Below are 27,876 nucleotides of genomic sequence, written 5' to 3' on the forward strand. Positions count from 1 at the left end.
CCCTGTCCCTGTCCCTGTCGCTGTCCCTGTCCCTCTGTCCCTGTCCCTCTGTCCCTGTCCCTGTCCCTCTGTCCCTGTGTCCCTGTTCCCCTGTCCCTGTCCCTCTGTCCCTGTCCCTATCCCTCTGTCCCTATCCCTATGTCCCTGTCCCTCTGTCCCTGTCCCTCTGTCCCTGTCCCTCTGTCCCTGTCCCTATCCCTCTGTCCCTATCCCTCTGTCCCTGTCCCTCTGTCCCTGTCCCTCTGTCCCTGTCCCTGTCCCCGTCCCGGCCGCTCCCGCTGCAGTTCCCGCCGTGCCCGCCAGGCGGCGCGGGGCTGTGGCGGCGCGCTCGGCTCGGCTGGGCTCGGAGCGGAGCGGGAGGAGGCGGCGGGAGCGGGAGGAGGCGGCGGGAGCGGGAGGAGGCGGCGGGAGCGGGAGGAGGCGGCGGCCAAAGGGAAATTTCCTGCCGGGAGCCGCCGCCCCGGCCCACAGCGCCTGCCCGGCCGGCCCGGCCGCGCCGCCAGGGCCCGCGGAGCCGCCGCAGGTGAGCGGGGCGGCGGGAGCGGCGCGGAGCGGGAGGCAGCGCGGTGCAGGTGCGGCGGCGCCGGGAGCCCCCGGCTGTGCGGGCACGGACCGGGAGAGCGAGAGCGCGGCGCCGCCCCGGCCCGCCCGGGGCGCCGGAGCCACATCCCGGTACCGCATCCCATCCCGGGAGCCGCATCCCGGAGCGGCCGCGGGGCAGCGCCGGGCGGGCGGAGCGGCGGCGCCCGGGGATGCGGGAGCGCCGGCAGCGGCAGGGCACGGCACGGCTCCCTGCTCATCCTCGGGCATCCCTGCTCATCCTCGGGCATCCCTGCTCATCCTCGGGCATCCCTGTTCATCCTGGGGCATCTCTGTTCATCCTGGGGCATCCTTGGGCACCCCTGTACATCCTCGGGCATCCCTCTTCATCCTCGGGCATCCTTGCTCATCCTCGGGCATCCTCGGGCATCCCTGTTCATCCTCGGGCATCCCTGCTCATCCTTGGGCATCCCTGTTCATCCTCGGGCATCCTTGGGCATCCCTGCTCATCCTCGGACATCCCTGTTCGTCCTTGGGCATCCCTGGACATCCTCGGACATCCCTGCTCATCGTCGGGCATCTCTGTTCATCCTCGGGTATCCCTGCTCATCCTCGGACATCCCTGTTCATCCCTGGCTATCCTCGCGCATCCCTGGGTATTCCTGAACATCCCCGCGCATCCCTGGGTATCTGGATATCCTCGCGCATCCCTGTCGATCACTGGGCATTTCTGTTCATCCTCGCGCATCCCTGGGTATCCCCGCGCATCCCTGGGTATCTCTGGGTATCCCTGGGTATCTCTGGGTATCTCTGGGTATCTCTGGGTATCCCCGCGCATCCCTGGGTATCTCTGGGTATCTCTGGGTATCCCTGGGTATCTCTGGGTATCCCTGGGTATCCTGGCTCGTCCCCGCTCATCCAGCCCAGCTGTGCTCGCCGGGCTCTGCCCCTCTCCCAGGATGGGGCTGGCACCCGAGCTGCGCCTTTAAAAGCGATTTTCTCCCCTCGGTTCCCATCCCGCCCCCCCGGAGTGAGCGGTGCCTGCGGACGGACACTCCCGCGGTCAAGGCTGGTCTTTAAACTCCCTCTATTTCCATTTATTAATTGGTTTTCACTCGGCTTTTCACTGCTCCCATCGCGGGGTTTTATTTTTTCTCTTGACTCGCGGCTTTGTGGAAAGGGTTAATGGGAATTTGCTGTGGGTTGGGACAGTGATTTCTGATTGTGAAAGGCTGTCTCCAGGGTTTTCCCCCCGATTTTTCAGCGAGGTTCCTCTCCATATGGCTTATTTCCATAGAGTGAAGTTGTTTTTCTGTGCATTCAGCTGTGTAGCTGTGTCTGATTTGGATGGGGTAGACACCGCTGAGTTGAAAGAAAAGGCAATTCTTATCGAGATTTTTTTTGAGGTATTTTTATCCCCTTAGATTTTGTAATCTATGGAAAGTAGAAATAAAGATGCAGAAAATTGGAAAAAAAATATTTTTAAGTGGATGAGAGTCATACCTTCTGCACGTGTTGTGGTTGGGGCTTGTAAATAAATAATGAAATAAGCAACTTCTGATGAAAACTAATGGCGTTCAGCTGGAAACTGGGTGTAGTTTAGGAGAGATTTAAAAGTGGATAAAACGTGATTTCCTCATCCTGGAGGGGTGTTGGCTTTGCTGGGGGATTAATGAAACCAGCGAAACCTTGGCATGGGAAGTTTTGGGTGGTTTGGTTTAGGTGGAATTTGGGTTTTTGGAGGAGCCTTGGTGTGGGTAAGGAGGTGTTTATGGGGCAATCAAACCTGTTTGTGCTAGGGGAGAAAAGGGTGGGACGAGCAGGTTGGGGTCCCCGGGATGGGGATGCAAACATCTCCTGTGGGATGGAGCAGCCGAGCACGGGGAATCCAGCTGGAAACATTTGTTTTCTCAAGTGCTGAAAGGCGTGGAGTGAGCTCAGAAACGTGCGAGGAGAAGGGAAGGGAAATAATGTGAGGAACAAAATGGTGTGGGTGAAGAGTTGGATGGTTTTGCTGTGCTCCCAATAAAGGGATTGCTCTGCTCTGTATTCCTGCCATGCAGGGGTTCTCCCAAACTCACAGCAGAACAATTCCTGCTTTGCTGGCACCTTTCATAAACTCAGACATCTCTGTGTGCCTAAAGCAGGTGCTGGCACTGTTTGAGCTGCAGGAGTTTCTGTTCAGGTGCTAAAAGGGGAATTTTAACACATTTGGGTCCTAGTTTGTGTTTGTATCTTGTTTTTCTTCCCTGCTTTCCACCTGATATGTTTATGATTATTTATCTGTTAACAAACTCAGACGAGGTTTTGCATCTCTGGCTCTCCATAAAGCAGCTGTCACAAATCCCTGAATTTTCTTATTCTCCCTCCCTCACCCTCCATGGCATCCCCAGCTCCTGGGTGTTGTCAGGAATGGGCTGAAATTATGGGAAGCTGGTAAAAAAGGATTGTTGGGCTCCTGCAGGTGACAGCAGGGGAGGAGGATTTGGGAGTTTTGGCTTTCTGGAGCTGCTGGTGTCATGAGCAAAGCTGCAGAGCTGTGCTATGACCTGAGCTGCTTTCACAGTGAGCTCCAGCACAGCTCTGCCTGCTGTACTCAGTGACCTTTTTCTCACCCATTTAAGAGTTTTTGTGAAGGAAAGCGAGTGGACAGGGGTTGACAAACTGCCAAGTGAAACAGAGCTGGAGGAAGTCGGTGCAATTCTGCCCTGTCACAGATGTCCTTGGTGTTTTCTGAGAGTCAGAATTGCAGAAACACACAAGGGTTTGGCTTGGAAGAGACTTCAAAGCCCATCCCATTCCATCCCTACCATGGCAGGGACACTTTCCATCATTCCAGGGCTTGGACACTTCCAGGGATCCAGGAAAACCTGGGAAACTTGTGCCAGCACCTCCCCATCCTCACAGGGAACAATTCCTTCCCAATATCCCATCTAAATATCCCCCTCTTCAATTTAAAGCCATCCCCCTTGTCCTATCAAGGCCCCTCTCCAGCTCCTGTGTTTTTGTTCTTCATGCTTGGTGATGCCAGGTAAATTTGTTCAAGGTTCTGGAGCAGGTCAGCAGTGGAAAATAAAAAAAGAGTGGAATGCTGTGGAGGAGGAAAAGCAGGAATAATGATGGTTTGTTGTGCTGCTGGGGGCACACAGAGCCCATCCTTGGGAGCTTCTGCAGGAAAATGGTTCAGTTACAGAGAACCTGAGCACTGATGCTGGCATTTTGTAAAAGTGATGCTGTGTCTCAGCCTCTGCTTCCACAATACTCCTCAGCATGGATTTATGGCAGGGGCAGATCCCAGGTGTGGTGTCAGAGCACTCAAAGGCCATCAGCAATGAGTGATGATGTGTGTTTTGTGTTTTGGTGGAGAAAACCTGCCTTTACACAGGAATTTCCAGTGAATTATTCTGTATCTGGGCACACCATGAAAATTCCTCAGGATGAGAGGCTGAAAACAGATGTTTAGGGCAGAAGCTGCAATTCTATCTTTATTCCAGGGGGGCTGGCAGGAAGGGACCATATTTCCATTATGAACAGCATGGTGGGGACAGCACAATGGGATGGGTTTGCTGAATCAGACTCCAACTCACTTGCTCTTCATCCAACACCCCAGGGGGAGGCTGCAGATTGGCTTTTTCCTTCCAGAGGAGTCTGCAAGTTTTTAGTTTTTTTTTTTTTCTTTTTTTTTCTCCAGGGGGAGACTGCAGTCTTTTGGTTGCTTTTGGGTTTGGTTTTTTTTTTTTTTTTTCCGGGGGAGGCTGCAGATTTTTTTTTTTTTTTTTTTTTTTTTTTTTTTTTTTTTCCAAAGAGAGGCTGCAGGTTTTTGTATTTTTTTCCCAGGGGATGCTGCAGTTTTCCAGCATCCCTGCAGGCTGGGAAGCAGCAGTGGAGCAGCCAAACCTCAGGGATGCTGTTTGGGTGCCTGCAGTGAGCAGCTCTCTGCTCCCTGATGGGCATTTCATTATTGATCTCCTGCTGCAATATTAATGGCAGCAGAATCCCTCTGTAAGCTGCAATATCCTTCTGTGGCCAGCATGGCAAGTGGTGTGAATTGGAGCCATGAATTATTAAGGGTTTGCAATTGCCTGTTCTTGGTGGGGCTTTTAGGGCTCCCCTGGATGTGGCTCTGGTTTGATGGGCTCAGAGCTGTCCCAGGGAATGGTTTGGATGTTGCTTGAGCTGATTTGTGATGTGATGCAGCAGAATTGGGGCTGAATGAGGAGTGGATGCTCTGTGCAGGATTGCTGCATCTTTTTAAACTCTAAATCTTGTATTTTTTTACTCATTGTGCCTTTCTGCACAGGGTTTCATCCTGGTGTTGTTTTTGCCCTGTCTGATCTGAATTGCACAATCCCAAATGCTCAAAGTGTTAATAGTAAAAAAAAAAAAACCTGCCTGTATTTATTCCAAACTTCTTGCTGAAATGTTGATATCTCTTCAGGTCCGTTGTGCAAATCCATTTAATACTTGTGCAAGCTAAAGATGAAATGAGATGCTGATCAGGCAGTGATCAGGAGGAGCTCAGCAGCAGCATTTTGTTGAAGTATTTGTACAGGATTTAATTTGGAGTTATTCACATCATGGAGAGTATTTTTAAGGCATGTCCAGCTGATTTGCTGCAGGTTTAATAATAATTCCATCCCTGATATCCCTCTGCCTGCCCAAATCCTGTTTCCTGCAGAGCATGCCTCACCAGGGACATCCCCTGCCCCAAAAATGCCCTTTTCCCTTTGACTGCTGGCAGTGACTCAGTGCTGAAATGGCAAAGTGAAATTTGCTCCCAGAGATCTGTCTGTGTTCAAAGGTGTTTCCTGGCTGAGGGGAGAAACAAAACTGGGAAGAAATTTGCTGGATTAGTTTGTTGCTTGCAGTGGTGGTGGATTGTTATTGGGAAATGCACAACAACTCACTTCTGGGGTTTTCTATTACTTTTATCCCCTCTGTAAAAAGGAAAAAGTGCTCAGTCCTGAAAGCTTGTCTTATCTGAGATTTCATTTTTCTGATGCACAGCAATAATTTTTTGGGGAAGAATCAGAGATACGAGCAGGTAAAACCAAAAAACAAAACTAAATCAGGCAGAGGTGAGATGAGACGTAAACTAAAAAATATCTGAGCGACAGAAGTGACAATTTTGGGATTCCTGTGTTGGGAAGGGACAGCTCTTTCCCACAGGAGTGTGAGGATGCCCCAGCAGCTGTTCCCTGAAGATCCCACACAAACAGGGATGCAGCAGCAAGAACCACCTGGAGCAGTGAGGGCTTGGAAAGGCTTTGGTTCAGTAGGACAAGGAATTTCAAAGAGAAAGCAAACAACAGATTTGCAAGGGAAGAAGTGAAAAGTGTGTTACTCATGTCACTTCAGAAAGATCAGGACACAATCAGGGCAGCTGGAGGATAAACTTCCAACTTGTAAGTTTTGTTCTCTGGAAAAAAAATAATTTAGAAGAAATACCCAACTGCACACCCATGGCAGGATCTCACCCTCCTGAGCTCAGTCCATTCCAGGTTTCCTGCTGGTTGGGTGTTCCTTGAATTGCTGTGGGGTTTGAGTTTTCTTCCTTTTCACCAAAATCCATCTTTTTTCACCTGGAATAAATTCTGTAGGAGCGCTGTGGTTCATCCCAGTGGCCCTTGAAAATGAGCAGAGCTGGGATGAACTGGGATGAGCTGGATGGTTCCAAACCCCCTTTCAGCTATGGGGTGGTGAGGGCTGGGATGAGGATGGAGTGCTTGAGTTTGGGTTGTTTGGAAGAGCTGGAACTTTCCTGTCTGTGCTGCCCCAGGGCTGCTGCTGTCCTGCCTGTCAGATCCCACAGGTGAGACATGAAATTCACACCGTGCTCTTACCTTGCCCCTCTCATTTTGTACCTCCCTGGCTTCTTTTAGTGGAATTTTTTGTCCAGAAGAAAATCTGACTCTGGTAAATGAAAGTCAGGGTGATCACACCTTGAAGCCAATGATGACAGTGTGTGGTTTGCAGGGTATTTGATAAAGGATCTGTAAATATTTCTTTACCAAGAGTAATTCCTCTGCTTCAGAGCAGTTTTCACCCCTAACCCTTCCCTCACCCTGCACACTTTCTTTTGGTGAATTCCATCTTGATTGTCTTTTGCCCTTTCATCTTGTCATCTTTGCTGGTTTGTCTTTGGAAGATTTATTTTCCTTTGCATTCCTGCTCTTGGTTTCTGTTGGAATATGCTGTGGATTGCTGGACCTTTCCTGAGTAGTAAAACCCTGATTTAAACAAGCCATAAATAATATTTGTACCCTGTGCTCTGTGGGTTTAGATGTTTCAGGGACTGAGTCTGATTAATTCAAATTGGGGTTTCAGGGATGTCTTCAATCATGCTGCAGAATATCACTTAAAACATTTAATTATTCAATGATATTAATTGATCTGCAGCCTGTCTCTCTACTAATCTGATACAGCAAAGTTTGCAGATTGCTGCTGAGAGCAGGATTGTGGTGGAGCAGCTTTCAGAGTGCAGCAGAAAAGCCTTTGTGTAACCAAGTTAAAATGATAGATGCTCCCCCTGTTAAGTGGGTTCACGTTATCATTTTGTTTGCAGATGTCAAAAGCTCATTAATTTCAAGTCTAACTCCCCACCTTGCTGCTTCAAATTGCTTTTAAATTACACATGAGCTGATCAATCTTGAAAAGCCCAAATTAAAAACTCAGCTGAGGGCACATTTCAAGGCCACAGACCCAGCACTTCATTCTAATCTGTTTTCCACAGACAAACCTCCCACTCCAGCAGAACTGGGGGGAGAGGAAGTTGTAGAGACTTGAATATTTCTGGGAAGGTGGAGAGGAAAGGAAAAGGTGGAAACAGGGAACTATATTTAAATAATGACCTATTAACATTACATGGTTTGAGCTATTAGATACAGACTTAGGGTTTGTGGTGGTGAGATGATGGGTTGTGTCATTATGGGGTGTTTTTTAAGGAGGAACCTCAAATCCTGGGGTCAGTTTTGAGCCCCTCATGACAGGAGAGACTTGGAGGGGTTGGAGGGTGACCAGGGAAGGGAATGGAGAATTCCTGAGGGGGATGGAAAGGGGCTCAGCCTGGAGAAAAGGGGGATCAGAAGGGGACAGCCAGGGGGATTTGGGATCTGGGAACAGGGACAGGAGGAGAGGGAACAGCCTCAGGCTGGAAATTTGGGAAAATTCCTCCCTGGAAAGGTCTGTCCATCCCTGGAGGGGTGTAAAGTGGAGGTGGCACTTGGGGACACTGGTGGCCTTGGCAGTGCTGGGGGATGGTTGGACTCCATAATCTGGAAGGTCTTTTCCAACCCAAACAATTCCATGATTCTGTGATTTTATTCCATTTTTAAGTCCTCAGTTTCAGCAGAGCACAGCATGACCTGGCACACACAGGAGTGCAGCTGAGCTCTCTGCAGCCACATTCTTCACTTTTCCCTTTTTTTTCATTTTTAGTGCCTTTAATAAGTGAACTGCCCAAGTTATTTATCAGTTTGTGAATGTGTAACTCGAGCTGTAATTTATCCTGAAGAACCTCAAGAACTGCTGCACTGCATCCAACTATTTACCCTTGAAATTTGGCCTCATTTACCAGAATTTTCCAAGGAAGAACCTGGAATATTTTCCTTGGAAAAATCACCGAACCCTCACAACTTTCTCTGTGAACTAAGTTTAACATTTCTGTTTTCAGGACTGGATGCTGTGTGCTCTCCCAGGGCAGTTCTGCTGTGCCCTTGATGGGATTTCAGGATTTCAGGCCATCCCTGAGGTTTTCCCCCTCATTCCAAAGGGAGCTGTAATCAGAACCAGCTCTGGGGCGTGGGAAAGGAGGGAAGGAAGGAACTGTCCTGGCAGACAGTGAGTGCAGAGCTGTGCCCAGCTGTGCAGGGCTGGGGGAAGGGACAAAACAAGAGGATTTTTTTCAGCTAGAAATGCAGTCACAGCTGGGTATTATTTTTTTCAGCAGTGTGGTAAATGGTTTTTTAAAAATGTTTGATTTTTCCTGAATTTAGATGTCTCCTAAATCTGAGCATAAACCATGTTTTGTGCTGTTTCATCCAGCACCTTTAACCGTCTTAAATATAATTTTATTATTCAAAGATATTTGATTCACTCTCTCTGAGGGAAATGAGTTGAACTGGTAGAGTTTCAATGTTGGGTAATGTACTTTTCACACATTCATGTCTATACAAAGAAATTGATTGTTGCCACCAAAAGAAATTAATCAAAGCCAACAGTACAAGACAAAATAGAGGAAAATATTTAAAATGTGTGATTTCAGTACAAATAACAATCAAGTCCCTGGATGGTTTGAATGGGAATAAAGCAAGGTGGGATTTGGGGATTTGATCAGAAGTGAAACTTCAGCCAGTTGATTTCAGTTCCTGGGGGCAGAAGGGGCTTTGTGGGGGAACAGAGGTTTTGGGGAAAGCAGGATGAAGAGAACCAGCAATTAAATTTTGTCATAAAAATTGATTTTCAGAGCTGGATCTGCCCTTGTTTTTAATGATTTGAGTGTGGCTGAGCTGTAGCTTTCACTTAGTTTTCAGCTCATTTCTCACCTGCTTTTATTTTGAGACACAATGTGGCTTTGGTAGTGGTTGTTGAGAGTTGGTTCCATGTGTGAGGATGAAAGAAAAATGGGGAATTTTAGAGAAAATATGAAACAAAGAAGGTGGATTTTTGGAGAAAATATAAAAGAAAAAAAAAGTGGATTTTTGGAGAGAGTAGGGAAGAAAAAGGGAGGATTTTTGGAGAGAGTAGGGAAGAAAAAGGGAGGATTTTTGGAGAAAGTAGGGAAGAAACGGGAGGATTTTTTGGAGAAAGTAGAGGAGAAAAAAAAGTGGATTTTTGGAGAAAGTAGGAAACAAAAAGTGGATTTTTGGAGAAAGTAGGAAACAAAAAAAAAGTGGATTTTTTTGGAGCTAGTATGAAACAAAAAGGTGGGGTTTTTTTAACAAATATGAAAGAAAAAAAGGTGGATTTTTAGAGAAACTGTTGTGTGTGTCCCCGAGGTGATGCAGCCCTTTGTTGATGGCTGCTGAGGAGCCACAAACAGCAATTGTTGTGGGGACATCCCTGACACTGCAGCCATTGATGGGCTCTGCCTGCAGCTCACAGGAACCTTTATCCCTGCGGGAAAACTGGAATTTTCCTCGGGGACAGAGGCAAAAAAACCCAAGGGGAAAATGAGGCTGTTGAGCAGATTTGTCCCATCCTGAGCAGGGCAAGGCAGGAGTGCAGGGAAGTTCCCTCTTCTCTCAGCCAAAGGCAGGTGATGACATTTTTTTGGGTTTTTTTGGGGGGGGTTTGTGTTTTATGGATTTGAGGTTTGTTTTTATTTTATTCTCACTAGGGTAGGAGGGTATGATGCTTTTCTTAAAAAATTCCTGCTAGTATTGGTGTTTTTATTGTGATTTTATGTTAAAAATCTGCATTATGTCCATGATGACTTGTATCTGTGGGATGCAAACATGGCAAAATATTGTGATTTCAGGCAGAAGAGGAACTTTTCAAGCTGCTTTCAGCACCTCAAATCAATAATCAGAATGATGCAGCACATCAGTGTCACAGGCAGCAATGCATTTGCAGAATTGCCAATTCAGGGATTTGCAGCAGTTGAGCAGGAGCTAATAAATTACCAAAGGTATTAAATAGATCCTGTTAATTTGCAGGGGCTGAAAAAGCAACAACCCTCCCAAACCACAGAGGCATTTGTGTCATTTCCAGCTCTGTGTTGTAAGAACTCCCAGGAGAAACTCTTAAAAGCACCAGGTGTTTTCTGGCTTTTTAAGTCTCCCTGGAAACATCCAAACAATTGCATTTTGTTGCTGCTCTCTGATCAGTGTTTCAAAGCTGTAACTCTTGTCTAATTGCAACACGGGATGTTTGGCAATAGGAAATTGAGAAAACTCCTTAAAATAGCTTCAAGCCTAAGTCATAAATACAGAATTAATTCTGGTTGTATCATGAGAGTAAATAGTGGTGATTGGTGATTGCAGTAAAATTAATTTTGGGGTTGTTGGGGCAGCAGTGTTGGTGTGTTTCCTCTAGTTTGGCTTTTAAAAAATTTATTTTAATTATGACCAAATATAAATAATTGAGCAAGAGTTGTGTTTGTGCCAGCAATACCCTGGTGTTGTTGGGTCCCAAAAAGAGGATTTTTCCATACAGAATCCCCACAGCCCATTTTGCTCCTGGATTCCTTGAGAGCTCTTAATTTTATCTCATTTTTCCCAAGTTGTACAAGCAGGTATCAAACATGTTTATGCAGATGTGGCTTTCTGCAGGAAGAATGGGCAAACAAGGCATGCCCTGTTTATCAATTTCTGGAGTGCTAAAATCATCTGTGTGTGCTTTGTTTCCAAGCAAACAAAATAGGGACAGTGGGGGAAGGATCTTGTTATTGGTGCTCTGGGATGCTCCTACTGCATTTTATTTTGAAATAGGCTTTAATATATCTGACCTGATACCCTGGGCAGGATAAGAAAATTCCAAGAGCATTGGTAGCCTGCTTTATTTTGGGAATGTCTCTGCTGGTGTTTGAGACTGTCTTGAGTGTCTGTCCATGAGCTTTTGGCCAGGTAGGATCAAATCTTTAAAACCTCTTTCAGATCTTCCACTTGGATTTGGAATGGATGAGGAATCTTCAAAATCCAGGATCCTGGAAGGGCCTAAAATTATATCCCAGCCTTGTGATCCAGAGATCCAAATCCAATTTATTTCTCCTTTCACCCTTGCATGAGGTCAGCACATTTATCCTGTGGCTGCCTGGCAAAGCTTTATCTGCAGTGCAGTTTGGTGTTAGCTGGATGCCCTGGAGCAGGCATCCAAATCACTGGGATTTCACTGCAGCCTGGGTTTAATGGAGCAGTTTGGGGGGTTTTCTGAGGCTCTTTTCCCAGGAGAAGGAGCAGCTCTTGCTGGGAATGCTCAGTTCTGGTTCCTGTGTGGGTGGGATGAGCCTGGCCCTTGTTACTCCTCATTTTCTGCTCATCTTTGGGACAGACCTCCTGGCCACTGATGCCTTCATTGGTGTAGTTTATACTGTGAGCATCTAAAAGGAGAATTCTGCTGGTTTCCATTGTCCTGTCCTGTTTTTTGTGCAGAACAAATGTGTTACATATTTTTGCTGAGTTGACCTCAGCTGCCCGTGGCCCATGAGGAGCCAAGGGAGGCTGTGAAGGCTCAGGTTCAGCAAAACTTGTGCTGCTCTTGGGATGAAATATTTACTCTGTTGTGAAATAATTGATGGGACTGGGCTGAGGCAGTTGTGTGTGAGGATGTGGAGCTGCTGGAGTGATGCAGAGGAGGCCGTGGAGATGCTCTGAGGGCTGGAGAGGAGAAGGATCCAGGGAAATCTCAGAGTCTAAAGGGCTCCAGGAGAGCTGGAGAGGGACTGGGGACAAGGGATGGAGGGACAGCACACAGGGAATGGCTCCCACTGCCACAGGGAAGGGATGGGTGGGATTTTGGGCAGCAATTTCTGGCTGTGAGTGGCTGGCACAGAGAAACTGTAGCTGCCCCAGAGCATCCAAGGGTGCTCTGAGCTGATGGATCCTGTGTTGCTCATGGCTGAACCCATCTGTGCAGGCACATCTGCCCTAGAGTTTGGAGTTTTTGAGAGAAAAGTTCATCTGGAAGGCAGGCTCTGTTATTTGAACCTTAACCAAGTCACAGAGGGTGTTTTCTTCATGGAAAAACAGAGCCTGTGCCAAAAGCTGGGCATAACTCTGCATTGAAGGAGTGGGAGCCTGTGGAGAGTCCAGTCTGCTTCTGGATGAAACCCCTGCCTTTTGTGGAGCTCTCTCTGTGAAAATGTCATGCACTGGATGTCCTGGCAGCAGTCCTCAGCCCTGAACAACTCCTGGGCTTCTCTCAAGATTTACCCACATCCACTTCACATTTCAGCTTGGATTGTACAGCTCCTTCCTCAGCAGAATTTGCAGAACAGTGAGAGTCTTGTGTGTTTGTGAGGAGTTTTTATCCATTCTTGTTTCAGCCTCCCACCAGTAGTTGTTGTTTGGATTTCTGGCTGTTTATCCAGCCTTTGAACAGGAATATCTGAGTTCTCCTGGAGCCAGCAGGAGTAATGGCTTAAGGAGGAATGGAGTTCACCATTTCTTTTTGGATTATTGTGCTGAAGAATGGCTGAAATAAGGAAAAATTGATACAAATCTGAGTTTTCATCTCCCATATTGAACAAATAATGGTTATGGCTTTTACAGGAAGGTGTTAGGATGGCAGCATCCAAGCAAAAAGGTCAAAATCCCTGCAGGACAAACCCAGAATCTTCAAATGAAGGAAATTTTCTGTCAATGCAAACAAGAAGAGTTCCCTGAGGGCAGTAACTTTTAATTTATTCATTCAGTGTTACAGAAAACAAACTTGGAAGCAATTTCTTCTCCTTGAAGCATCTCTGGAGGATGCTGTCCTCCTTCCTGTGCACTTCTCCAAGGAAAAATCCTCTCCACTGGGCTCAATATGTGGAGTTGGAAGGCAGAGAAACAGTTTCACATCATGTTAATCCTAAAACATAAAGGAAAAGGCACTATAGGTGAACTTGGCATCACTTTTATTATAAAAATTGACAATTGTGTGGGGGAAATCACATCCCCTGTATATCATGAAGTGACAAAACACCTCTGTGAGTTTTGCTGCTGGGGCTGAGGAAGGGCTGGCAGGGTGGAGATGAGGGCAATAATCAAACATTTCCTGCTGTTGAGGTGACTGTGAGAAAGCCCCAGTTGAAATCTCAGTGCCTCAGAAAGGAGAGATTGTGTGTGCTTATCTGGAAGTTCCCTTTCCTCCTGGCTGATAACATTCTGAGGAGAGCAAAAAATAGGAACTGCCATCCCCAGCCTCGTGTTAAGGCTTTGGGAGCAGCTTTTCTGATGGAAAAATATATTCTTGTAATAACTCTGGGCACAGTCTGGTGTTGAAGTTGTGTTATATGGGATGTGGAAGGGGGAATTGAAGGAAATTAACTTTTCTCAGGGATCTGAGGTGGATCCCAGGCTGCAGCAGGGAGGGAAGGAGGGTTTGTGCTTCTGTTCCCATCACACTCAGCAGGATTATTGTGAATTTTGTGCTCTCTTTGGGGGGATGAGAGGAGCTGCCCCTCCCTGGCTCCACCAGGAGCTGCCTCACCCATCCCAATCTTCCCTTTTGTCCCAGGAACCAGGATGGGACAGAGAATTTTCACCAGGAAAAATTCAAAACCAACCAGAGGAGACAGATGAAGCTGAAATAAATGACATAACTGAACTGCTGCTGGTGTTTTGTCTGAGTGAAGGATGTTCTGGTTATGTCAGTGACTTCCCAAAATTGTTAACAGGTTTCTCCCTGTTGTCAGCTCCCCTGAGCTGCTGCTCTCTGAGGATGTAGAACATTTTTTTTTTAAATCCCATCAGGGAAATGTTTCCTTCTGCAGGGCCTTTCCCATCCTGACTTTAATAATGAATTTATTCCTTTTAACCCAGATATTTTCCTGGCCTGGCACAGCAAACCCTGGTGCAGGGTGGCTGGGGGAGCTCTCAGCTGAAAATGAGAAATCCTTTGATCTTGGTGCTTGTTTTTGTGCTGTTTGTGTTCCTGCACGTTTTCCCAGTGCTGGGAGCTTGGTGTGACAGTGAAAAGAACATTTCCCTAAAGCTGTGGGGTCTTCTGGGTGGTTATGGGATGGTTTAGATGGATTTGGGATCATTATTGGGTGGTTTAGGTGGCTGTGGGGTAGTTTAGAGGGTTATTGAGTGGTTTTGGGGTATTTTAAGGGATTTTAGGTGTCACTAGATTGGCATTTTTAGGGTGTTTCAAATGGCTATGTGATGTTTTAGAAGGCTGTGGGGTGTTTTAGGGGATTTGAGGTATTTTAAATGGCTTTTAAGTGGCATTAGGGTGTTTTGGATGGCTGTGGGGTGACTGGGGTATTTAGCTGGCTGTGCTGTGCTTTCAGATGTTTATGGGGTGTTTAGATGCCTGTTGGATTTTTTTGGGTGTTTTATATGGCTGTGGGGTGGTTTAGGTCCTTATGGGGTGGCTCCTGGATGTTTTAGATTGCCATGAGATGGTTTAGATCATTATGGGGCATCTGTGGGGTGTTTTAGATCATTAATGGGATGGTTATGGGGTGTTCAGGTGGTTATTAGATGTTTTAGATGGTTATGGGGTAGCTGTTGGGTGTTTTAGGTGGTTGTGGGATCTTTCAGATGGCTGTGGAGGGGTTTAGATGGTTATGGGGTGGTTTATTTGGTTATGGAATTGCCATGGGTTGCTTTAGGTGTCTTTGGACTAGTTTAGATGATTATTGGGTTGCCATGGGATGGTTTAGTTGGTTATGGGACTGCCCTGAGATGCTTTAGGTGGTTATGGGGTGCTTTGGATGGTTATGGGATTGCCATGGGGTGGTTTGGGTGGCTGTGGGGTGGTTTGGATAGTTATGAGGTGGTTTGGATGGTTATGGGGTGGCTGTGGGGTGCTTTGGGTGGCTATGGGGTGGTTTGGATGGCTATGGGGTGGTTTGGATGGTTATGGGGTGGCTATGGGGTGCTTTGGGTGGTTATGGGGTGGTTTGGATGGTTATGGGGTGGCTATGGGGTGGTTTGGGTGGCTATGGGGTGGTTTGGGTGGCTATGAGGTGGTTTGGGTGGCTATGAGGTGGTTTGGATGGTTATGGGGTGGCTATGGGGTGCTTTGGGTGGCTATGGGGTGGCCCATAGGATCCCTCCAGGGTGACTGAACCCCAGTTTATTTCCTGACATTCCAAGTTATTTCCAACGTGTTCTGTGCCATGGATTGGTGCAGAGCTGAGTCACCAAGTTTTTCTCCTGTTGATTTATCAAATAACTGCTGAAAGCTTCTCATTAGCAAATACTAATTCTATTCAAATTCTAAATTTTAAATTCCATTTAAAGGAAAAAAAAATCCAAAAAACCTTTCCTCTGTGCACATCCCCTGTTATCCTCTCCAGAATTCCCATTCCTCCTCCAATCCAGAGGCAGATCCAGAGCTCCTAAAGCAGAACCCCAAAGTGTTTTCTGCAAACACCCATCCCTTGTTGAGCAGTATTTACATCAAACATGCTGACACCACTCTGGGGAGATTGAGTAGGATGCTTTCTCAGCTGTTGAAATTTGCACACGAGATGGAAGATGTTTTGATTAAAAGAAGGGTTAGCTGAATATTTTTTTTCCCATTTATTCCCATGTGTCAAAATCAAAGCAGAGTTTCTCCAGGCATTTTGCCCATTTTCTTTCTTTTTTTTTTTTTCCTGTTCCTCTTGTTCAGTTGTTTGGATTCTTTCCCTCAAGGTTGGGATTTTTGTGTATTTTTTTTTTTTTCCTCACAGCAGAGGAATTCAGTTATTTAAGGAGATAAATACATATTAAAATGCCTTTTAGACAGAAATAAACACTATGCCTGGGTTTAGCTTCCTGTTTATTTCGGGGAGAGTTTGTAAATCCATTCTGGAATTTATTGGATAGGCAACAGTGAACTGGGAACAGGCAGGGGAAACCAGGGGGATTTTCCAGGCCATGTCCTCCTGCTGGAGGAACAGAAAAAGAGAGCAGTAATAATTTATTCTGATCTGATCTGAAGCCATTCCTGTGATAACATTTCTCTGTGTGTCATTTGTTGATTTTTTTTTTTTTAATTTTTTTTTTATTTTTTATTTTTTATTTGAGCTGCTTTTTTAAAACCTGCTGTCAAGGAGGAGAAATCCAACTTTTCAATCAGTGCTGGAGCTCCTTGGAATCCTGAGATGGGATCTCATCTCTCCTTTTCCCCTGCAGTGAGCAGGATTGTTGCCTTTGTTGTTCCTTTATTATCTGCTCTCTGAGTGCCTCTGGCCACTGAGAAACTGGAGCAAAAAGCTTTTTTTAGCAAGTAGAGCAGAATTTTCATAATAAACCCAATCTCGTGCCTCCTTTGGGGAGAGTCAGGGAAGGAGGGTTGGAATGGAACTTCAAGGAGCCTCATCCTAAAATCCCTCCACGGGTTTGCTGCTGCCTGGATTAGAGGAGCCTTTAATTTGCTTTTAATTAAAATGATTTTCATTTATTCTGGGCTTTTTTTTGGTGGTCCCGAGGCGCCTCACAAACTTGTGATGCTGTATAGAAAACACAAAATGCAATATTCATGTGCTGCTGAGATTTCACCTGGAAGCTGAGGATTAAAGGGAGTTTTTCTTTTTTTAAATTGTTTTTTTAGAGTCTCAGATCTCAGTTACAGAGCAGCTTTTCAAGCACTGCTGTTGTACATGTTCTCAATGAGTTGTAGTCCAAAGTGTAAACACTGCCCTTCCATAAATAGCTTATCTGGATTCTATATTTAAATAGCCAGGGCTTTGTTTTTGCAACCTCATTCAGTGAGAAAGGAAAAAAAAAAAAAAAAAAAAGTAAATACATTTTTTCTTTCTTTATATATTTTTTTTTTCAAAAAGGAAATGCACCTATTGCAGAAAATTCCCAAAGGAAATGATGGATTAAAATGGAAAGTTTTGCATAGCTTGTAAATAGTTATGCTAATTATCATTTCAATAGTTGGCCTTAATACAATGCAGATATTAAAAAAATGAGAAGAACCCTTTCTTAAAGGAGACTGTGCTACAATTTAATTGTGTATTCCACAATAACTGCTAAGGAGGAGAAGAAATAGAATTTTTTTTTTTTTTTTTTATACTTTTAAAAACTACTTTTTTGGTGGTTTCTTTCTTTTTGCTCTTTTGTTGAGGCATAAACCCTGGATCAGCACAGAAACCTGAGGAAATCCAGGGAATATTATGGACAATGCAGTTTCAGGGATGGGTTTGATGTCCCAGCAGAGGTGGCAGAGGAATAACAGAGAGGGGGAAACTGGCAAGAGCAAGGAATTTTTCCAGAGCCATGAAAAGTTGTTATATTCTTGTTTTGGGAGGAGAAGAAATGGTAGCAGAGAAGATGCTGAGATTTTATTTTTTGTGTTTTTGTGAGTTGGGGATTGGTCCCTTTTCCCAAGTAATAGCACAAGAGGAAATTACTCAAGTTGTGCCAGGGGAAGTTCAGGTTGGATATTTGGAAAAATTCCTTTATGGAAAGGAATTCCAGCCCTGGCAGGGATGGAGCCCCCGTTGCTGGAGGGATTTAAAGTGGTTGTGGCACTTGGGGCCATGGTTGGACTTGATCTTGGAGGGTTTTTCCAACCTGAACAATTCCATGTTTCTGTGAGTTTGGGCAGCTCTCATTTACAGCTGGCACATTTTGTGAGGGCTCTCCCCAGTCTGCTGGAGGCAGAATTTCCCTCTGTGCTTTCAGGCAGTGGTAGAAATTTATATTTCTATGAATTTTTCATGTCTGGTATTTAAGAGGGAAAACCAGAACAAAGTCCTTAAGCACAAAATAAAGATGGTGTTATTTCTTAATAAAGTTGTGTCTTGAAAAAAAAAAAAGCTCTTCTGCTGTCAAAGAAGAAAACCTGAAACTTTTGTTTGTTTACAGAGTCTGAAATTCCCCTGTTCAAATTTGGGGAAGCAAAAGGCCCTTTTTGAGGATGTCCCAGCAGAACAGTGAGCAGCAGATTTTGCCATAATACTCTTTTTGTTCCCCAAATGAATGCAGCAGTGTTTGCTCCTATGGAGGAGCTGCTCAGACAGAGGTCACAGAGGTTGCTCACATCCTTGGATGTGCTCAGCACTTGCAGAGCTTGAGATTTTTGGGGTTTTTTTTTGGGATTTAACTTCAAAATATTGCAATGTTTGCATAGGCAGGGACACCTTCTACCATCCCAGCCTGGCCTTGGACACTGCCAGGGATGGAGAAACATCTGAGGGTTTCATTTTCTGGCTTTGGGGTTTGTTTTTCTCTTTTTTCCACCCTTGTTTCCCAAACCTGTTGCTCTACAATCAATCCCATGAACTCTCAGTGTTATTTTCTGCTAAAACTGGTCAGTAAAGGTGATTAGCTGAGAGCTAATCAGTGAGATACACAAAGCACGGTGTCTCCTCCTTCTCCCTGCTGTGTCCTCTCCTGCAGCACATTCCTGATGCTTGAATCTTTATTCAGGGCTGGAGTGGATTTTTTCCAATAAGAAATTGCTTGCAAACTTTGGCCTGAGAATCCAACAGAATTTCTGTTCTATAGAAATACATTAGGCTGTAGAAAATATCTATATTCAAATGGCATTTAGGAAGTAAAGCTGGGCAGGCCTTTAATTTTTTTAATTATTTTTAATTATTATTTTTAATGGGCTCTTGCATTGAGTAAAAATTAAAAAGATGGTTATAACCATCTAATGGAACCACTGTGCCCTGTAAATAATAATGAATGACTGGTTTGGGGCTGTGCTCAGGGTGATTCTTGGGGAATTTTAGGCTGTTGGGATGATGGAGTTGGCAGCAGCCATCCACACCCAGCTTTATTAAGAGCCAATTAATTTCTGTCTTTGTGGTGAGACCCCACAGTTGGGTGTTTGGAATGACTTTGAATCCATCTGTGTTGCATCTCTGTGTCCCATTGTTCCACCCAGCCCAGATGTTGGGAAATCAATGGCTGGAAGGAGCTGGAGCTCCAGTACAAATGGTTATACTGGAAATGAGGATTGTGTGGAGCTCTGGGGAGGTTGGATGAAATGGGTTTCCTGGAGGAACATCAACACCCCAATGAGGGGACCCCAAATGCTGTGGGAGCCCTGTGCTCTCCATCCCTGTCTGCTGCTTCCACCCTGTGCTGTCAGGGGGAATCAGAACCTCCAGGAAAATGGGATTTGGGCTGTGCTGCTGTCAGTGGATGAGTGTTGTGGAAATCCCTTTGACTCAGCTCCTGATCTGCAGCCTCAGCACAAGAGAAGTTCCTATCAATGGTCCAGGCTTGATAAAACCCTCCCAGGCTTCCCCAAACCAGAGTCCCCTGGGGTTTTAAAGGTGAGGGGGGTCCATGGAGAGGAGATTGCCAGGATAACCCAGGAAAGGCTTGGCCAGCTCAGGACTGAGTGCCTCAGTTTTGTCTTTTCAGTCATGTGTGGAAGGAAGTTCCTTAATGAGCACAGAGCAAAAGTCATTTTCATAATTACTGTTCTAAAAGACACTCACAAAATACTAATGATGAATTTGCTTGACAGTTCCTGGAAAACCTAAACTCAAGCCCAGCTTCCAGAGAAGATTGGCCTGAGTGGTGTCCAGAGCTCATTGCCAAGCTGTGATCAGCTTTAAAATCACTTGGAAAGTTTCTTGCAGAGCGTGCAGCCTTTTTGGTAGAAGCAATTAATTCATGTCAGGTGGAAATGGGGACTTCTTGGGGTACAAATAAGCTGGATCCAAGCATTGATTGATTTTTTTTTTTAATTATTATTAATTTTTATTTGCTGTTTTGATGAGAGGCTGTGGACTCTGGGATATAATTGCACTCCTGTCAGGGAGCATGCAGGCTGAGCTGTCTGCATTTCTGCTGCAGTGAGTTGTGGTGGCATTTGCAAGTTCATCTCCCTGGGGTGCTTGAGGCAAATGGTCAAAAACATCAGCAATTGCAGCTGCTGGAATAACTGAGGCTTGTAAAGCTTTTTATATTCATCAAAAAGCAATTTCTGTTGGGGTTTTTTTAAAGATTCAGCACGAGGGCTGGATGTTGGTTAATGTGTGCATCCAAAAAATCCTAACAAACATCCATGGAAAACATGCAAAGCCTGACCTCTGAACACTGTGTTTTCTTCCTGTTTACATTGGCCCAGCCCCTTAAAAAAAGATTTATTTTGTTGTGCAGATGATGACCAAATAAACTCCCATCTTGTGTGAGGTAGATACTGAAACTTGGCAGGGTTCTGCAGGTTCCTGACCTTCCAGGGGCTCGTTCAGGACTTTGTGCTGAGAACATCATCTCACTGCTGGCAAGGGCACTCCAGACAAACTCAGCAGGGAGATTGACCAGCAGCTGCTCCTCTTTTAGTGCACACAAATGTGGCAGGGAGGTGTTTGCACATCCTTTTCCAGCTTTTCCATCCTTTTCCTCTGGCTGAGGCTGAAGTGCTTGCTCAGCACGGTGCCAGATGGCTCTGGCTGGGAGAGCTGCTGGGCTGGAGGGCACAAAAACACATCCAAAAACCTCCTGGGGCTGGCCAGAGCCAAAGTCAAGGTGAGGATGGTGCCTTGAGATGCTGGAATAAGGGTTAAAGGAATAAAGCAGGGATTTATTAAAAGTCCTTTAAAGTATTCACCTTGGGCAGTGCAAGAGCCCAGCCCTGGCTCCACCCAAGATGGACTCAGAGTCAGGAGTTTCACACTTTTATAAGTTTGGGTCCATTTCCATATTGGGGTTCATTGTCCAATTCCAGCTCCAGGTTCTGCAGTCCCACCCTCCCAGATTCTCTCCTGTTTCACTGTTGTTTGTGTTGAAGCTGCAGCATGTCCTTGGTTCTGGGCTGGGAAAGAAATGTTTTGTGTGACTGAGCTGGGAGGAGAACTGGCTAAACTTTAGATGGAGTTCAGAGTTATATCCTAATGCAGTACAGAATCTGAAAAACATAAATAATAAAACTTAAGGCATTATTTCTCCCCTCTCAGTAGCTCCTGTTTGTCTGTCCTTCCACAGAACCCAGGATTTTTGTGGAGAACAACCTGGAGAAGGGCAAGGGCTGAGGTAGGGAGGAAAGTCATGGAGAGCTCCAAACTGAACTCTAGCCCAAAGTGCAGAACAAAAATAAAACTGGTTCTTTGAGGGCAAATAGCAGCTGGATTTACGGGGAGAAGAAAATTCCCTGTGGTTGTTGTGCAGGAGCCTTGGGGCTGCAGCATCCCCTCCTCAGGATATGGGGCAGGATGATCCTGCAGGTTCTTCTCACCTCACCCACTGTGTCTCATTTTTGTCCACCTGAAATCCTGAGCAGGGAGCTCTGCATGAAAGGAGTGACTTGTTACTGCTAATTGAGAATTAAGGGGGAAAAAAAAGTCATTGGAATGACTTGGGAAAAGGGATTCCAGCTGCACTTGGGCACAGAGAGTGTTATTCCAAAATGCTGGAGGCCCTGACACTTCTTATCATCAGTGGGCTTAATTAGTGCTTAATTAATTATTTTTAATAATTATCATTAGTCTAAGCAAATGGTTGGCATTTCTTTCAGAGTCTGTGTTGCCAGAATGGTGGGGCTGGTGGCAGCAGTGCTGCTGCTGTTCTGGGGGAGTTCACTGCCTTAAAACACCCTGTGCTTCCAGCAATTCACTGAATTATATTCTCACTTCATTCTCATGAATAATTGTGCTTTTCATGCTGCTGTTTTAATCATGCTGCTGCAGAGTGGGAAATCAAACCAATTCTGTTGATTCAGAGGAAAGTAAAACTTTACATTTATGCAATGTTTAAATTATGAGTGCTTGTTACAGGCTGGAGGGCAAAGGGAGAAGCTCAGTTTCAAATGTGGAATGTTGTTTTCCTAGAATGGAAATGGGATCCATAGACTTAGTGAAGTAAAAGCATCACTACAGTCCATAGGTTAGGAATTTAAAGAAATGAGTCAATACAGTTATGTTAATTGGTTTGTGGTTTTAGTGATGCATTTTGCAGAGGTGGCTGAGCATGCACTAATTAAATCTCAGGTAGAAGTTGTGTGCTATGGTTTGGTTCAGATCTTTGTGTTGGAGCAGGGAAGGATTCCCCTTTGCAGAACAGAAACCTCTGCAGGCATCCAGTATTGACAGAAAATGTATTTAGGGCTGGATCTGCCTAGAAGGAAAAAGTTGGGAAGCTGCACAGAAAATTATGCAGATGAATTTCAAATTGTGTTCTGCTGGGTTAGGAATGCTGGTGGGTGAATCATTGGGAAAGCTCCTGTGGCCTCTTTTGGGCAATTTTTGGAGAATTGCTGCAGTGCCAGAGCAGGGAGGTGTGGGCTCAGCTCTCAGCATCAACCACCTCTTATAAATACATTTTATGGTATTGGCTTTTTCCAAATATTGGGGTGAATACTGCATGTGTGGTGTTGAAATGGATTTTTAGGATGTAGTTTTGTTTAGGAGTGCTTTGTAATAAGTGAACTGCCTGCAGGTGAAGACACCTGCTACTGATACACCAGTGACCATCTGTGGAAATTGAAGATCACAGCCCAAATTAAGACTGATAAAAAAATAAATTAAAACCACAGCCAAGAAACATGCATGCTCTGAAAAGGTGGACTCAAGGAGTAGCTGTGTAAAACAGTACCTGGAATATAAAAATAGTTTATAGAAAGGTTTGGAAATGTATGATGGGTCTGTGAATATGCAAAAGGCTGATGAATTTAAGGGGTTTTAAAAGTTTGTGTCTGACTTGATGATCTCAAAGGTCTTTTCCAACCTGTTCTGTGACTGGTTCTGCAGCACCCTCCCAGTTTCACCAGTTTGTACTGGGTGGGTTTGAGGGGTGTGAGGTCCTTCCCTGGAATCTCATCAGGGGATGCTCACTTGGAGCAGACTGAGTGTCCCTAAACCTCCCTGTCCATCCTTTTCCCATCCCCCTGGAGGAGGGCATTTCTTTATTCCTGTTAACCAGGAGCAGTATTGGGGCAGAAAAATTAAAAGGCAGCGAAAGGGATTTACCTGCTCTCAGCTCCCCACCTGTGTCCCATACATCAAATACAAAGAAGTCAAGAACTTCAGTTTTATATTTTCTAAACATTATATTTTTGGATGTATTCTCCATCACAGCATTATTTACAGTGGTTATAATTTGGGAAATAAGGAGAAAACCCCCCAGTGTCTTGCTGCTCCACATGAATTCATCTTTTTTTGTCATTACTCCTGAAGCAGAAGCTTTCCTTTACTACTGAAGAATCAACTTGCACACTGTTTATTAAAACACTCCCTGCAGGTCCATCTTCTGCTGCCTCAAAGTCACTTTAAAAAGGGCTTTGCCTTATCTCAGTAGCACATCTTGGGAAGTCATTTAGTGAGCAAATTGCCAGTTAATTGCCTTGATCTGCTGGTGAGCAAGATGCTCAAAATGAACTGTTCTTAATCATGATATCAAAATATCACTTCTGTTCTGTTAATGAGCCTGCTGTGAAATAGGATATGTTTTTTAAGGAAGAGACTTAAGCTGATCTCATTTGCTTTTTATTTTTAGTTAATGCCTTTAGTTGGTTTCCTGAAAGAATCAGAGCTCTGGGTGTGTGAGAGGGGAAACCAAAATTTCCAGGATCTGTGGATGGTAACACTGAAGAATTTTCCATACAATAAATTTTGAGGCATCTCTCAGGATTTTAAGTTGATTGCAAAGATTCTGTTCAGACATAGGAGGGTCCATTTCACAGAATGTTTATGATTTAATTTCACCTCTGCAAAAACTTTATAATTTGTACTTGACCTGTGGACAGAAGGGAGCCAGCATGATTCCATTTTGTGTGGGTTTGGGCTCTGTTCTTATTTTGGGTTTTTATTTTTATGTGGGTTTATTTTGGTTTTTTATTTTTTATGTGGGTTTTTATATTTAAGTGCTTGTTTTTGCAGAGTAGGATTGACTTGGTGTTGACCTAAGTTTAGTGACCATGAATTTTGGCTGTAATTAGACTTGACACTCTGCTCTCCAGAAATATGTACTTTAAATCTCCAGAAATGCATACTTCAATTGTATATATATATACACACATATACATATATATATAAATATAAAATAGATATATATGTATAGATACATAAATAGATATATTTCTGTATTTTTATGCAGCTTAGTTCTGTGATATGGCCAGAAAGTTAAGACAATAAATAGGTGCAAAATCAGCCAGAAATAAGTTACAATCTCATTATTTCATCCAATTTATTTTTCAGCAATATGAGTGTGATCCTTTTCAGGAAAGGAATGTGGCACAGTTGGAATATTTAAGAATCCCAGACTTGTTTAGGTTGGAAAAGAGCTGTAAGATCATCAAGCCCAACAATTCCTGCAGTTTTGTCCCATGTCCCCAAATCCCTGCAGGGATGGGGACTCCAGCAGCTCTGCCAGGGCTGGGAAAACCTTTCCATGAAGAATCTCCCCAAATATTAAATTTAAACCTCTCCTGTCCCTGTTCCCTGGGAGCAGAGTCTGACCCTTGCTGGTTCCTGTCAGGATTTGTGGAATTTGTTCCCCCTGAGCCTCCTGCTGGAGTATAAAATAAATAGAATTTATTTCCATGGGTGTGATTTTTGCTCAGAGCTGCTGGGCTGCTGCCTCTGCTCAGGCTGAGCTCAGCTTTTTGAGACAGCTACCTTGGAAGAGAATGGATTTAAAAAGCACATCCCAAGCTCCAAATCCCTGTGCCCCAGGGCAAGCTTCCCTTCCTGATGTGATGGGCAAGGCAGGGGTGAGTTTCAGAGGAGGAAATGCAGCTTCCTCCTGTTTCTCTCCCTACAGATGGATATTTATCTTTTTATATATGTATATTATTGTTTTTTTTTTGGTGGAAAAGTGTGTGAGAAGGCTGAGATCTCAGGGATAATCCTCACTGGAGTGTGCAGTTCTGCTTTGTGAGCAAATCATCCTCATTTTCCTCTCCTGATGGGAAGGGACTGACTTGGAGCTCACAGATTCAGGCCATGGCTTTGCAGCTGCCAGCACCATTTCTGAACAGCAGATCTCTTCAGCTCTTCCATCTACTGAGGCTTTGAGTTCAAAAATCTTCCTGATAGCACATTTATCTGCCTTTTCCCCAGTTTCTCCTCAATTAGCAGTTGCCAAAGGAAAGGCTCTGTGGTTGTTAAACCCACAGAGCACAGGGATGATCTCTCACCTCTCCTTTTCCCATCACCCTGCTCAAAATGAGCTGCTGTGGCTTCCCAGGGTGTGATTTCCTTGCTTTTTGTACATCCCAAAGGCTTTAAAAGAGCTTTGCCATCTCTCAGAGCATGATCTTGGTCCTTTCAAATGCCACAGCCTAAAAATGTAAAATGATTAAAATTATTCTGCCTGGGAGATAAAAGCCTGGTTGTTTTTTCCAGGGGGATCTGCTGTCTCAGCTTTGTGCATCTTTCCCAAACACAGAATTTCTGTTCTTCCTTCCCTTCCCTACACACATGAAGATGTGGAGATGGGATTTGGGTTTAATTTCCTCCAATGTGTCCAAACCAGATTTTGGGGAGAGGGAGAAGAGCTGAGCCTCAGTTTCCCAGGCTGGTTTTCCCCTGGGAGCTGGTGTGGGATTCTGCTGACACAACACTTGGAGGGAAGAGGAAAATTGCAGGAAAAAAAGAATTTCTGTGATTTCCCCTTCCATCCTCCCCCAGTCTTTGCAAGCAGGGTGTGATGAGGCTGAGGGCTGCCCATGGAATATTTTATTTAACTGTACCATGAGTAGATTTTTCTCTGATATTTTCTGAGATACAAATACATGGCCAAGTCCTCTGGTGAATAAAAGAGGGGATTTCACTTTGTTGCAGCTTCAGCCAGTCATTGATCAGCCTGAACATTTATTTTCCAGTCACAGGAGGAAAAATTTGATGTTATAGCATGGCCAGAGCTTGTCAGGTTATTCCATTGAATCCATGGGGTGAGCTTTTATCACATGTTAAAGCCACAAGCAAAATATTCAGCAATCAGCTTTTCCATCCTCAGTGTGGGACTGCACAATCTGAATTTATTCTATAAAAACCTCTCCCCTTTTTTCTGGGCTGATCTATCCTCAAAGACAAGTCTGAGAGGCAGCAGAATTCAACTGATCTGAAAAAATGGATCCTGTGGGGCAGCAGCTCTTGGGCATCTCTGCATCAGCTGGGAAGGAGGTAAATAAAGGGAAGGCAAATAATGTTTAATTGTAGGTCTTGCTGAAATGTAGCTCATCTGGTTAGGTTGAAGGACTGAAAATTAATCAAAATTATCTTGATAAGCTGTCTGTTGATTGATTTGGAACAAGCACTCCAGGAATATTAAATAAAAATTAAAAATATTAGAGGAGAACTGTAGAACAGCAAAATATGAATTATTTGGGGGGAATAACATTTGGAGGATCTCCTTCCTTGGTTTCCTGGGCCTGTATTTTTTTACTCTAAAATATACCTGTGTGAGATTTGTTTCTGTGAAACTGGGACTGTGGTTTGGGCTTAGAACTGTGGGGATGTGTTTGTGCTTTGGAGATTGTGGTCCAGATTGACCAGGGAAAAAATTCCCCAAAATCCCTGGAGCAAGGAACACAAAGAGCTGGAAAGATGCTGGAAATAGACTTTCAACAAACATAGAAACTTGCTTTGAAAGTTTCCTTGCTTTAGAGAAATTAATTTGTTATGGTGTGGGAAGGACTAGTCAAAACATGAGATAGAAATGTGAAACAAACAGAAGAAGTGAAAATATTGGGGGGGTTGTGTTTACAAATGATCCTGCTGGAGACTCTGGTGGTGCTATTCCAAATTTCATTGGGAGGGTTGTTCAGAGGAAGGTTGGCTGCTTTATTTCATATCCTCTGAGGCTGAAAGTGTCATTTCAGGAATTTCAGAGCCTTTCTGTGTGGTTTGGGTTGGAAGGGACCTTAAAGTTCACCCAGTTCCATCTCCAGCCATGGGCAGGGACATCTTCCACTATCCCAGGCTGCTCCAGCCTGGCTCAGGACACTTCAGGGATGGCAATCTGTGCCAGGGCAGCATTTATTTTCCTGTATAATAATATTATTGTAATCTGTATAATATTCTCTGGAGGAAGCTTGGGAGCAGCCAAGCTCTGTGCAAGCCTTGGGTGCATCAGTGGCTGGGGACACCTCAGTGTCCCTGGGATCCCCTGGCAGGGGACAGAGCCATTCCCAGGGGACAGAGCCATTCCCTGGGTTCCCCTGGAAGGGAACAGAGCCATTCCCTGGGGACAGAGCCATTCCCTGGGATCCCCTGGCAGGGGACAGAGCCATTCCCAGGGGACAGAGCCATTCCCTGGGATCCCCTGGCAGGGGACAGAGCCATTCCCAGGGGACAGAGCCATTCCCTGGGATCCTTTGGCAGGGGACAGAGCCATTCCCATTGTCCCTGGGATCCCCTGGCAGGGGACAGAGCCATTCCCTGGGATCCCCTGGCAGGGGACAGAGCCATTCCCAGGGGACAGAGCCATTCCCTGGGATCCTTTGGCAGGGGACAGAGCCATTCCCTGGGGACAGAGCCATTCCCTGGGATCCCCTGGCAGGGGACAGAGCCATTCCCTGGGAACAGAGCTATTCCCTGGAAACCTTTGGCAGGGGACAGAGCCATTCCCAGTGTCCCTGGGATCCTTTAGCAGGGGACAAAGCCATTCCCTGGGATCCCCTGGCAGGGGACAGAGCCATTCCCAGGGGACAGAGCCATTCTTAGGGGACAAAGCCATTCCCTGGGATCCCTTGGCAGGGGACAGAGCCAATCCCAGAGGACAGAGCCATTCCCTGGGATCCTTTGGCAGGGGACAGAGCCATTCCCATTGTCCCTGGGATCCCCTG

General features: G+C 45.2%; 1 protein-coding gene across 1 annotated transcript in view; it reads left to right on the plus strand.

The window, feature by feature from the left end:
• Window positions 1-416: 416 nt before the first annotated feature.
• PTPRE (protein tyrosine phosphatase receptor type E) overlaps window positions 417-27,876 on the plus strand; it is an 83,040-nt gene continuing 55,580 nt past the window's right edge. The window contains exon 1 of the mRNA XM_079312246.1: window positions 417-523. The gene's annotated coding sequence lies outside the window, so the exon portion shown is untranslated. The remainder of the gene's footprint in view (window positions 524-27,876) is intronic.

The sequence above is a fragment of the Erithacus rubecula genome (genome assembly GCF_903797595.1).
Source record: "Erithacus rubecula genome assembly, chromosome: 9".
In the NCBI taxonomy this organism is placed as follows: domain Eukaryota; kingdom Metazoa; phylum Chordata; class Aves; order Passeriformes; family Muscicapidae; genus Erithacus; species Erithacus rubecula.